This window comes from Schistocerca nitens, unplaced genomic scaffold (genome assembly GCF_023898315.1).
Source record: "Schistocerca nitens isolate TAMUIC-IGC-003100 unplaced genomic scaffold, iqSchNite1.1 HiC_scaffold_468, whole genome shotgun sequence".
In the NCBI taxonomy this organism is placed as follows: Eukaryota; Metazoa; Arthropoda; class Insecta; order Orthoptera; family Acrididae; genus Schistocerca; species Schistocerca nitens.
The window spans coordinates 8,529,193-8,540,266 of record NW_026046001.1 but is presented as its reverse complement, the minus strand read 5'-3'; positions in this window follow the sequence as shown (position 1 = coordinate 8,540,266).

Here is an 11,074-nt window from a genome sequence, read left to right as displayed (position 1 = left end):
CGCGCAGCTGTTTCTGATTTTCTGATGAGACTTCACTGCAACAGCATGGGTGACGAACTCCGTACGCGCGCGTGGTCTAGAGATCCTACCACGCGCGTACGGGATTCAACTTTACATGTTCAACTGCCCAAAAAACATTGAACATGGAGGTACGCTCCTGTAACCGGAGGCTATAGAGTGTTTCTGCGCCGCTGTTTCTGCGCCGCTGTTTCTGCGCAGCTGTTTCTGCGCAGCTGTTTCTGCGCAGCTGTTTCTGCGCAGCTGTTTCTGTGCAGCTGTTTCTGCGCAGCTGTTTCTGCGCAGCTTTTTCTGCGCAGCTGTTTCTGCGCAGCTGTTTCTGCGCAGCTGTTTCTTCGCAGCTGTTTCTGCGGAGCTGTCTCTGCGCAGCTGTCTCTGCGCAGCTGTTTCTGCGCAGCTGTTTCTGCGCAGCTGTTTCTGCGCAGCTGTTTCTGCGCAGCTGTTTCTGCGCAGCTGTTTCTGCGCAGCTGTTTCTGCGTAGCTGTTCCTGCGCAGCTGTTTCTGCGAAGCTGTTTCTGCGCAGCTGTTTCTGCGCAGCTGTTTCTGCGCAGCTGTTTCTGCGCAGCTGTTCCTGCGCAGCTGTTCCTGCGCAGCTGTTCCTGCGTAGCTGTTTCTGCGCAGCTGTTTCTGCGCAGCTGTTTCTGCGCAGCTGTTCCTGCGCAGCTGTTTCTGCGCAGCTGTTTCTGCGCAGCTGTTCCTGCGCAGCTGTTCCTGCGCAGCTGTTTCTGCGCCGCTGTTTCTGCGCCGCTGTTTCTGCGCAGCTGTTTCTGCGCAGCTGTTTCTGCGCAGCTGTTTCTTCGCATCTGTTCCTGCGCAGCTGTTTCTGCGCAGCTGTTTCTGCGCAGCTGTTTCTGCGCAGCTGTTTCTGCGCAGCTGTTTCTGCGCAGCTGTTTCTGCGCAGCTGTTTCTGCGCAGCTGTTTCTGCGCAGCTGTAACTGCGCAGATGTCTCTGCGCAGCTGTCTCTGCGCAGCTGTCTCTGCGCAGCTGTTTCTGCGGAGCTGTTTCTGCGCAGCTGTTTCTGCGCAGCTGTTTCTGCGCAGCTGTTTCTGCGCAGCTGTTTCTGCGCAGCTGTTTCTGCGCAGCTGTTTCTGCGCAGCTGTTTCTGCGTAGCTGTTTCTGCGCAGCTGTTCCTGCGCACCTGTTCCTGCGCACCTGTTCCTGCGCACCTGTTCCTGCGCAGCTGTTCCTGCGCAGCTGTTCCTGCGCAGCTGTTCCTGCGCACCTGCTCCTGCGCACCTGTTCCTGCGCAGCTGTTCCTGCGCACCTGTTCCTCCGCACCTGTTCCTGCGCACCTGTTCCTGCGCAGCTGTTCCTGCGCAGCTGTTCCTGCGCAGCTGTTCCTGCGCAGCTGTTCCTGCGCAGCTGTTCCTGCGCAGCTGTTCCTGCGCAGCTGCTCCTGCGCAGCTGTTTCTGCGCAGCTGTTCCTGCGCAGCTGTTTCTGCGCAGCTGTTTCTGCGCAGCTGTTTCTGCGCAGCTGTTTCTGCGCAGCTGTTTCTGCGCAGCTGTTTCTGCGCAGCTGTTTCTGCGCAGCTGTTCCTGCGCAGCTGTTTCTGCGCAGCTGTTTCTGCGCAGCTGTTCCTGCGCAGCTGTTTCTGCGCAGCTGTTTCTGCGCAGCTGTTCCTGCGCAGCTGTTCCTGCGCAGCTGTTTCTGCGCCGCTGTTTCTGCGCAGCTGTTTCTGCGAAGCTGTTTCTGCGCAGCTGTTTCTGCGCAGCTGTTTCTGCGCAGTTGTTTCTGCGCAGTTGTTTCTGCGCAGCTGTTCCTGCGCAGCTGTTTCTGCGCAGCTGTTCCTGCGCAGCTGTTTCTGCGCAGCTGTTCCTGCGCAGCTGTTCCTGCGCAGCTGTTCCTGCGCAGCTGTTCCTGCGCAGCTGTTCCTGCGCAGCTGTTCCTGCGCAGCTGTTTCTGCGCAGCTGTTTCTGCGCAGCAGTTTCTGCGCAGCAGTTTCTGCGCAGCAGTTTCTGCGCAGCTGTTCCTGCGCAGCTGTTCCTGCGCAGCTGTTCCTGCGCAGCTGTTCCTGCGCAGCTGTTTCTGCGCAGCTGTTCCTGCGCAGCTGTTCCTGCGCAGCTGTTCCTGCGCAGCTGTTCCTGCGCAGCTGTTCCTGCGCAGCTGTTTCTGCGCAGCTGTTTCTGCGCAGCTGTTTCAGCGCAGCTGTTCCTGCGCAGCTGTTTCTGCGCAGCTGTTTCTGCGCAGCTGTTTCTGCGCAGCTGTTTCTGCGCAGCTGTTTCTGCGCAGCTGTTTCTGCGCAGCTGTTCCTTCGCAGCTGTTTCTGCGCAGCTGTTTCTGCGCAGCAGTTTCTGCGCAGCAGTTTCTGCGCAGCTGTTCCTGCGCAGCTGTTCCTGCGCAGCTGTTCCTGCGCAGCTGTTCCTGCGCAGCTGTTTCTGCGCAGCTGTTTCTGCGCAGCTGTTTCTGCGCAGCTGTTCCTGCGCAGCTGTTTCTGCGCAGCTGTTTCTGCGCAGCTGTTCCTGCGCAGCTGTTCCTGCGCAGCTGTTCCTGCGCAGCTGTTCCTGCGCAGCTGTTCCTGCGCAGCTGTTCCTGCGCAGCTGTTCCTGCGCAGCTGTTTCTGCGCAGCTGTTTCTGCGCAGCTGTTCCTGCGCAGCTGTTTCTGCGCAGCTGTTCCTGCGCAGCTGTTCCTGCGCAACTGTTCCTGCGCAGCTGTACCTGCGCAGCTGTTCCTGCGCAGCTGTTCCTGCGCAGCTGTTCCTGCGCAGCTGTTCCTGCGCAGCTGTTCCTGCGCAGCTGTACCTGCGCAGCTGTTCCTGCGCAGCTGTTCCTGCGCAGCTGTTCCTGCGCAGCTGTTCCTGCGCAGCTGTTCCTGCGCAGCTGTTCCTGCGCAGCTGTTCCTGCGCAGCTGTTTCTGCGCAGCTGTTTCTGCGCAGCTGTTTCTGCGCAGCTGTTCCTGCGCAGCTGTTCCTGCGCAGCTGTTCCTGCGCAGCTGTTCCTGCGCAGCTGTTCCTGCGCAGCTGTTCCTGCGCAGCTGTTCCTGCGCAGCTGTATCTGCGCAGCTGTTTCTGCGCAGCTGTTTCAGCGCAGCTGTATCTGCGCAGCTGTATCTGCGCAGCTGTTTCTGCGCAGCTGTTTCTGCGCAGCTGCTTCTGCGCAGCTGCTTCTGCGCAGCTGCTTCTGCGCAGCTGCTTCTGCGCAGCTGTTTCTGCGCAGCTGTTCCTGCGCAGCTGTTTCTGCGCAGCTGTTTCTGCGCAGCTGTTCCTGCGCAGCTGTTTCTGCGCAGCTGTTTCTGCGCAGCTTTTTCTGCGCAGCTGTTCCTGCGCAGCTGTTTCTGCGCAGCTGTTTCTGCGCAGCTGTTCCTGCGCAGCTGTTTCTGCGAAGCTGTTTCTGCGCAGCTGTTTCTGCGCAGCTGTTTCTGCGCAGCTGTTCCTGCGCAGCTGTTCCTGCGCAGCTGTTCCTGCGCACCTGTTTTTGCGCAGCTGTTCCTGCGCAGCTGTTCCTGCGCAGCTGTTCCTGCGCAGCTGTTCCCGCGCACCTATTCTCGCGCAGCTGTTCTCGCGCAGCCGTTTCCGCGCAGCCGTTTCCGCGCAGCCGTTTCCGCGCAGCCGTTTCCGCATAGCCGCTTCCGCGCAGCCGCTTCTGCGCAGCCGTCTCCGCGCAGCTGTTTCTGATTTTCTGATGAGACTTCACTGCAACAGCATGGGTGACGAACTCCGTACGCGCGCGTGGTCTAGAGATCCTACCACGCGCGTACGGGATTCAACTTTACATGTTCAACTGCCCAAAAAACATTGAACATGGAGGTACGCTCCTGTAACCGGAGGCTATAGAGTGTTTCTGCGCCGCTGTTTCTGCGCCGCTGTTTCTGCGCAGCTGTTTCTGCGCAGCTGTTTCTGCGCAGCTGTTTCTGCGCAGCTGTTTCTGCGCAGCTGTTTCTGCGCAGCTGTTTCTGCGCAGCTTTTTCTGCGCAGCTGTTTCTGCGCAGCTGTTTCTGCGAACCTGTTTCTTCGCAGCTGTTTCTGCGCAGCTGTCTCTGCGCAGCTGTTTCTGCGCAGCTGTTTCTGCGCAGCTGTTTCTGCGCAGCTGTTTCTGCGCAGCTGTTTCTGCGCAGCTGTTTCTGCGCAGCTGTTTCTGCGCAGCTGTTTCTGCGCAGCTGTTTCTGCGTAGCTGTTCCTGCGCAGCTGTTTCTGCGCAGCTGTTTCTGCGCAGCTGTTTCTGCGCAGCTGTTTCTGCGCAGCTGTTTCTGCGCAGCTGTTCCTGCGCAGCTGTTCCTGCGCAGCTGTTTCTGCGCAGCTGTTTCTGCGCAGCTGTTTCTGCGCAGCTGTTCCTGCGCAGCTGTTTCTGCGCAGCTGTTTCTATGCAGCTGTTTCTGCGCAGCTGTTTCTGCGCAGCTGTAACTGCGCAGATGTCTCTGCGCAGCTGTCTCTGCGCAGCTGTCTCTGCGCAGCTGTTTCTGCGGAGCTGTTTCTGCGCAGCTGTTTCTGCGCAGCTGTTTCTGCGCAGCTGTTTCTGCGCAGCTGTTTCTGCGCAGCTGTTTCTGCGCAGCTGTTTCTGCGCAGCTGTTTCTGCGCAGCTGTTTCTGCGCAGCTGTTTCTGCGCACCTGTTCCTGCGCACCTGTTCCTGCGCACCTGTTCCTGCGCACCTGTTCCTGCGCAGCTGTTCCTGCGCAGCTGTTCCTGCGCAGCTGTTCCTGCGCACCTGCTCCTGCGCACCTGTTCCTGCGCAGCTGTTCCTGCGCACCTGTTCCTCCGCACCTGTTCCTGCGCACCTGTTCCTGCGCACCTGTTCCTGCGCAGCTGTTCCTGCGCAGCTGTTCCTGCGCAGCTGTTCCTGCGCAGCTGTTCATGCGCAGCTGCTCCTGCGCAGCTGTTTCTGCGCAGCTGTTCCTGCGCAGCTGTTTCTGCGCAGCTGTTTCTGCGCAGCTGTTTCTGCGCAGCTGTTTCTGCGCAGCTGTTTCTGCGCAGCTGTTTCTGCGCAGCTGTTTCTGCGCAGCTGTTCCTGCGCAGCTGTTTCTGCGCAGCTGTTTCTGCGCAGCTGTTTCTGCGAAGCTGTTTCTGCGCAGCTGTTTCTGCGCAGCTGTTTCTGCGCAGCTGTTTCTGCGCAGTTGTTTCTGCGCAGTTGTTTCTGCGCAGCTGTTCCTGCGCAGCTGTTTCTGCGCAGCTGTTCCTGCGCAGCTGTTTCTGCGCAGCTGTTCCAGCGCAGCTGTTCCTGCGCAGCTGTTCCTGCGCAGCTGTTCCTGCGCAGCTGTTCCTGCGCAGCTGTTCCTGCGCAGCTGTTCCTGCGCAGCTGTTCCTGCGCAGCTGTTTCTGCGCAGCTGTTTCTGCGCAGCAGTTTCTGCGCAGCAGTTTCTGCGCAGCTGTTCCTGCGCAGCTGTTCCTGCGCAGCTGTTCCTGCGCAGCTGTTCCTGCGCAGCTGTTCCCGCGCAGCTGTTTCTGCGCAGCTGTTTCTGCGCAGCTGTTTCTGCGCAGCTGTTTCTGCGCAGCTGTTCCTGCGCAGCTGTTCCTGCACAGCTGCTCCTGCGCAGCTGTTCCTGCGCAGCTGTTCCTGCGCAGCTGTTTCTGCGCAGCTGTTTCTGCGCAGCTGTTCCTGCGCAGCTGTTTCTGCGCAGCTGTTCCTGCGCAGCTGTTCCTGCGCAGCTGCTCCTGCGCAACTGTTCCTGCGCAGCTGTACCTGCGCAGCTGTTCCTGCGCAGCTGTTCCTGCGCAGCTGTTCCTGCGCAGCTGTTCCTGCGCAGCTGTTCCTGCGCAGCTGTTCCTGCGCAGCTGTTTCTGCGCAGCTGTTTCTGCGCAGCTGTTTCTGCGCAGCTGTTCCTGCGCAGCTGTTCCTGCGCAGCTGTTCCTGCGCAGCTGTTCCTGCGCAGCTGTTCCTGCGCAGCTGTTCCTGCGCAGCTGTTTCTGCGCAGCTGTTTCTGCGCAGCTGTTTCTGCGCAGCTGTTCCTGCGCAGCTGTTCCTGCGCAGCTGTTCCTGCGCAGCTGTTCCTGCGCAGCTGTTTCTGCGCAGCTGTTTCTGCGCAGCTGTTCCTGCGCAGCTGTTTCTGCGCAGCTGTTCCTGCGCAGCTGTTCCTGCGCAGCTGCTCCTGCGCAACTGTTCCTGCGCAGCTGTTCCTGCGCAGCTGTTCCTGCGCAGCTGTTCCTGCGCAGCTGTTCCTGCGCAGCTGTACCTGCGCAGCTGTTGCTGCGCAGCTGTTCCTGCGCAGCTGTTCCTGCGCAGCTGTTCCTGCGCAGCTGTTCCTGCGCAGCTGTTTCTGCGCAGCTGTTTCTGCGCAGCTGTTTCTGCGCAGCTGTTTCTGCGCAGCTGTTTCTGCGCAGCTGTTCCAGCGCAGCTGTTCCTGCGCAGCTGTTCCTGCGCAGCTGTTCCTGCGCAGCTGTTCCTGCGCAGCTGTTCCTGCGCAGCTGTTCCTGCGCAGCTGTTTCTGCGCAGCTGTTTCTGCGCAGCAGTTTCTGCGCAGCAGTTTCTGCGCAGCTGTTCCTGCGCAGCTGTTCCTGCGCAGCTGTTCCTGCGCAGCTGTTCCTGCGCAGCTGTTCCCGCGCAGCTGTTTCTGCGCAGCTGTTTCTGCGCAGCTGTTTCTGCGCAGCTGTTTCTGCGCAGCTGTTCCTGCGCAGCTGTTCCTGCACAGCTGCTCCTGCGCAGCTGTTCCTGCGCAGCTGTTCCTGCGCAGCTGTTTCTGCGCAGCTGTTTCTGCGCAGCTGTTCCTGCGCAGCTGTTTCTGCGCAGCTGTTCCTGCGCAGCTGTTCCTGCGCAGCTGCTCCTGCGCAACTGTTCCTGCGCAGCTGTACCTGCGCAGCTGTTCCTGCGCAGCTGTTCCTGCGCAGCTGTTCCTGCGCAGCTGTTCCTGCGCAGCTGTACCTGCGCAGCTGTTCCTGCGCAGCTGTTCCTGCGCAGCTGTTCCTGCGCAGCTGTTCCTGCGCAGCTGTTCCTGCGCAGCTGTTCCTGCGCAGCTGTTCCTGCGCAGCTGTTTCTGCGCAGCTGTTTCTGCGCAGCTGTTTCTGCGCAGCTGTTTCTGCGCAGCTGTTCCTGCGCAGCTGTTCCTGCGCAGCTGTTCCTGCGCAGCTGTTCCTGCGCAGCTGTTCCTGCGCAGCTGTTCCTGCGCAGCTGTTTCTGCGCAGCTGTTCCTGCGCAGCTGTTTCTGCGCAGCTGTTCCTGCGCAGCTGTTCCTGCGCAGCTGTTTCTGCGCAGCTGTTTCTGCGCAGCTGTTCCTGCGCAGCTGTTTCTGCGCAGCTGTTTCTGCGCAGCTGTTTCTGCGAAGCTGTTTCTGCGCAGCTGTTTCTGCGCAGCTGTTTCTGCGCAGCTGTTCCTGCGCAGCTGTTTCTGCGCAGCTGTTTCTGCGCAGCAGTTTCTGCGCAGCAGTTTCTGCGCAGCTGTTCCTGCGCAGCTGTTCCTGCGCAGCTGTTCCTGCGCAGCTGTTCCTGCGCAGCTGTTTCTGCGCAGCTGTTTCTGCGCAGCTGTTTCTGCGCAGCTGTTCCTGCGCAGCTGTTCCTGCGCAGCTGTTCCTGCGCAGCTGTTCCTGCGCAGCTGTTTCTGCGCAGCTGTTTCTGCGCAGCTGTTCCTGCACAGCTGTTTCTGCGCAGCTGTTCCTGCGCAGCTGTTCCTGCGCAGCTGCTCCTGCGCAACTGTTCCTGCGCAGCTGTTCCTGCGCAGCTGTTCCTGCGCAGCTGTTCCTGCGCAGCTGTTCCTGCGCAGCTGTACCTGCGCAGCTGTTCCTGCGCAGCTGTTCCTGCGCAGCTGTTCCTGCGCAGCTGTTCCTGCGCAGCTGTTCCTGCGCAGCTGTTTCTGCGCAGCTGTTTCTGCGCAGCTGTTTCTGCGCAGCTGTTTCTGCGCAGCTGTTTCTGCGCAGCTGTTCCTGCGCAGCTGTTCCTGCGCAGCTGTTCCTGCGCAGCTGTTCCTGCGCAGCTGTTCCTGTGCAGCTGTTCCTGCGCAGCTGTTTCTGCGCAGCTGTTCCTGCGCAGCTGTTCCTGCGCAGCTGTTCCTGCGCAGCTGTTCCTGCGCAGCTGTTCCTGCGCAGCTGTTCCTGCGCAGCTGTTCCTGCGCAGCTGTTTCTGCGCAGCTGTTCCTGCGCAGCTGTTTCTGCGCAGCTGTTTCAGCGCAGCTGTATCTGCGCAGCTGTATCTGCGCAGCTGTTTCTGCGCAGCTGTTTCTGCGCAGCTGCTTCTGCGCAGCTGCTTCTGCGCAGCTGCTTCTGCGCAGCTGTTTCTGCGCAGCTGTTCCTGCGCAGCTGTTCCTGCGCAGCTGTTCCTGCGCAGCTGTTCCTGCGCACCTGTTTTTGCGCACCTGTTCCTGCGCAGCTGTTCCTGCGCAGCTGTTCCTGCGCAGCTGTTCCCGCGCAGCTGTTCCCGCGCACCTGTTCTCGCGCAGCTGTTCTCGCGCAGCCGTTTCCGCGCAGCCGTTTCCGCGCAGCCGTTTCCGCGCAGCCGCTTCCGCGCAGCCGCTTCTGCGCAGCCGTCTCCGCGCAGCTGTTTCTGATTTTCTGATGAGACTTCACTGCAACAGCATGGGTGACGAACTCCGTACGCGCGCGTGGTCTAGAGATCCTACCACGCGCGTACGGGATTCAACTTTACATGTTCAACTGCCCAAAAAACATTGAACATGGAGGTACGCTCCTGTAACCGGAGGCTATAGAGTGTTTCTGCGCCGCTGTTTCTGCGCCGCTGTTTCTGCGCAGCTGTTTCTGCGCAGCTGTTTCTGCGCAGCTGTTTCTGCGCAGCTGTTTCTGCGCAGCTGTTTCTGCGCAGCTGTTTCTGCGCAGCTGTTTCTGCGCAGCTGTTTCTTCGCAGCTGTTTCTGCGCAGCTGTCTCTGCGCAGCTGTCTCTGCGCAGCTGTTTCTTCGCAGCTGTTTCTGCGCAGCTGTTTCTGCGCAGCTGTTTCTGCGCAGCTGTTTCTGCGCAGCTGTTTCTGCGCAGCTGTTTCTGCGTAGCTGTTCCTGCGCAGCTGTTTCTGCGAAGCTGTTTCTGCGCAGCTGTTTCTGCGCAGCTGTTTCTGCGCAGCTGTTTCTGCGCAGCTGTTCCTGCGCAGCTGTTCCTGCGCAGCTGTTTCTGCGCAGCTGTTTCTGCGCAGCTGTTTCTGCGCAGCTGTTCCTGCGCAGCTGTTTCTGCGCAGCTGTTTCTGCGCAGCTGTTCCTGCGCAGCTGTTCCTGCGCAGCTGTTTCTGCGCCGCTGTTTCTGCACCGCTGTTTCTGCGCAGCTGTTTCTGCGCAGCTGTTTCTTCGCATCTGTTTCTGCGCAGCTGTTTCTGCGCAGCTGTTTCTGCGCAGCTGTTTCTGCGCAGCTGTTTCTGCGCAGCTGTTTCTGCGCAGCTGTTTCTGCGCAGCTGTTTCTGCGCAGCTGTTTCTGCGCAGCTGTTTCTGCGCAGCTGTTTCTGCGCAGCTGTAACTGCGCAGATGTCTCTGCGCAGCTGTCTCTGCGCAGCTGTCTCTGCGCAGCTGTCTCTGCGGAGCTGTTTCTGCGCAGCTGTTTCTGCGCAGCTGTTTCTGCGCAGCTGTTTCTGGGCAGCTGTTTCTGCGCAGCTGTTTCTGCGCAGCTGTTTCTGCGCAGCTGTTTCTGCGCAGCTGTTTCTGCGCAGCTGTTCCTGCGCACCTGTTCCTGCGCACCTGTTCCTGCGCACCTGTTCCTGCGCAGCTGTTCCTGCGCAGCTGTTCCTGCGCAGCTGTTCCTGCGCACCTGCTCCTGCGCACCTGTTCCTGCGCAGCTGTTCCTGCGCACCTGTTCCTCCGCACCTGTTCCTGCGCACCTGTTCCTGCGCACCTGTTCCTGCGCAGCTGTTCCTGCGCAGCTGTTCCTGCGCAGCTGTTCCTGCGCAGCCGTTCCTGCGCAGCTGCTCCTGCGCAGCTGTTTCTGCGCAGCTGTTCCTGCGCAGCTGTTCCTGCGCAGCTGTTTCTGCGCAGCTGTTTCTGCGCAGCTGTTTCTGCGCAGCTGTTTCTGCGCAGCTGTTTCTGCGCAGCTGTTTCTGCGCAGCTGTTCCTGCGCAGCTGTTTCTGCGCAGCTGTTTCTGCGCAGCTGTTCCTGCGCAGCTGTTTCTGCGCAGCTGTTTCTGCGCAGCTGTTCCTGCGCAGCTGTTCCTGCGCAGCTGTTTCTGCGCAGCTGTTTCTGCGCAGCTGTTTCTGCGAAGCTGTTTCTGCGCAGCTGTTTCTGCGCAGCTGTTTCTGCGCAGCTGTTCCTGCGCAGCTGTTTCTGCGCAGTTGTTTCTGTGCAGTTGTTTCTGTGCAGCTGTTCCTGCGCAGCTGTTTCTGCGCAGCTGTTCCTGCGCAGCTGTTTCTGCGCAGCTGTTCCTGCGCAGCTGTTCCTGCGCAGCTGTTCCTGCGCAGCTGTTCCTGCGCAGCTGTTCCTGCGCAGCTGTTCCTGCGCAGCTGTTCCTGCGCAGCTGTTCCTGCGCAGCTGTTATTGCGCAGCTGTTTCTGCGCAGCAGTTTCTGCGCAGCAGTTTCTGCGCAGCTGTTCCTGCGCAGCTGTTCCTGCGCAGCTGTTCCTGCGCAGCTGTTCCTGCGCAGCTGTTTCTGCGCAGCTGTTTCTGCGCAGCTGTTCCTGCGCAGCTGTTCCTGCGCAGCTGTTCCTGCACAGCTGTTCCTGCGCAGCTGTTCCTGCGCAGCTGTTTCTGCGCAGCTGTTTCTGCGCAGCTGTTCCTGCGCAGCTGTTTCTGCGCAGCTGTTCCTGCGCAGCTGTTCCTGCGCAGCTGCTCCTGCGCAACTGTTCCTGCGCAGCTGTACCTGCGCAGCTGTTCCTGCGCAGCTGTTCCTGCGCAGCTGTTCCTGCGCAGCTGTACCTGCGCAGCTGTTCCTGCGCAGCTGTTCCTGCGCAGCTGTTCCTGCGCAGCTGTTCCTGCGCAGCTGTTCCTGCGCAGCTGTTTCTGCGCAGCTGTTTCTGCGAAGCTGTTTCTGCGCAGCTGTTTCTGCGCAGCTGTTCCTGCGCAGCTGTTCCTGCGCAGCTGTTCCTGCGCAGCTGTTTCTGCGCAGCTGTTCCTGCGCAGCTGTTCCTGCGCAGCTGTTCCTGTTCAGCTGTTCCTGCGCAGCTGTTCCTGCGCAGCTGTTCCTGCGCAGCTGTTCCTGCGCAGCTGTTCCTGCGCAGCTGTTCCTGCGCAGCTGTTTCTGCGCAGCTGTTTCTGCGCAGCTGTTTCTGCGCAGC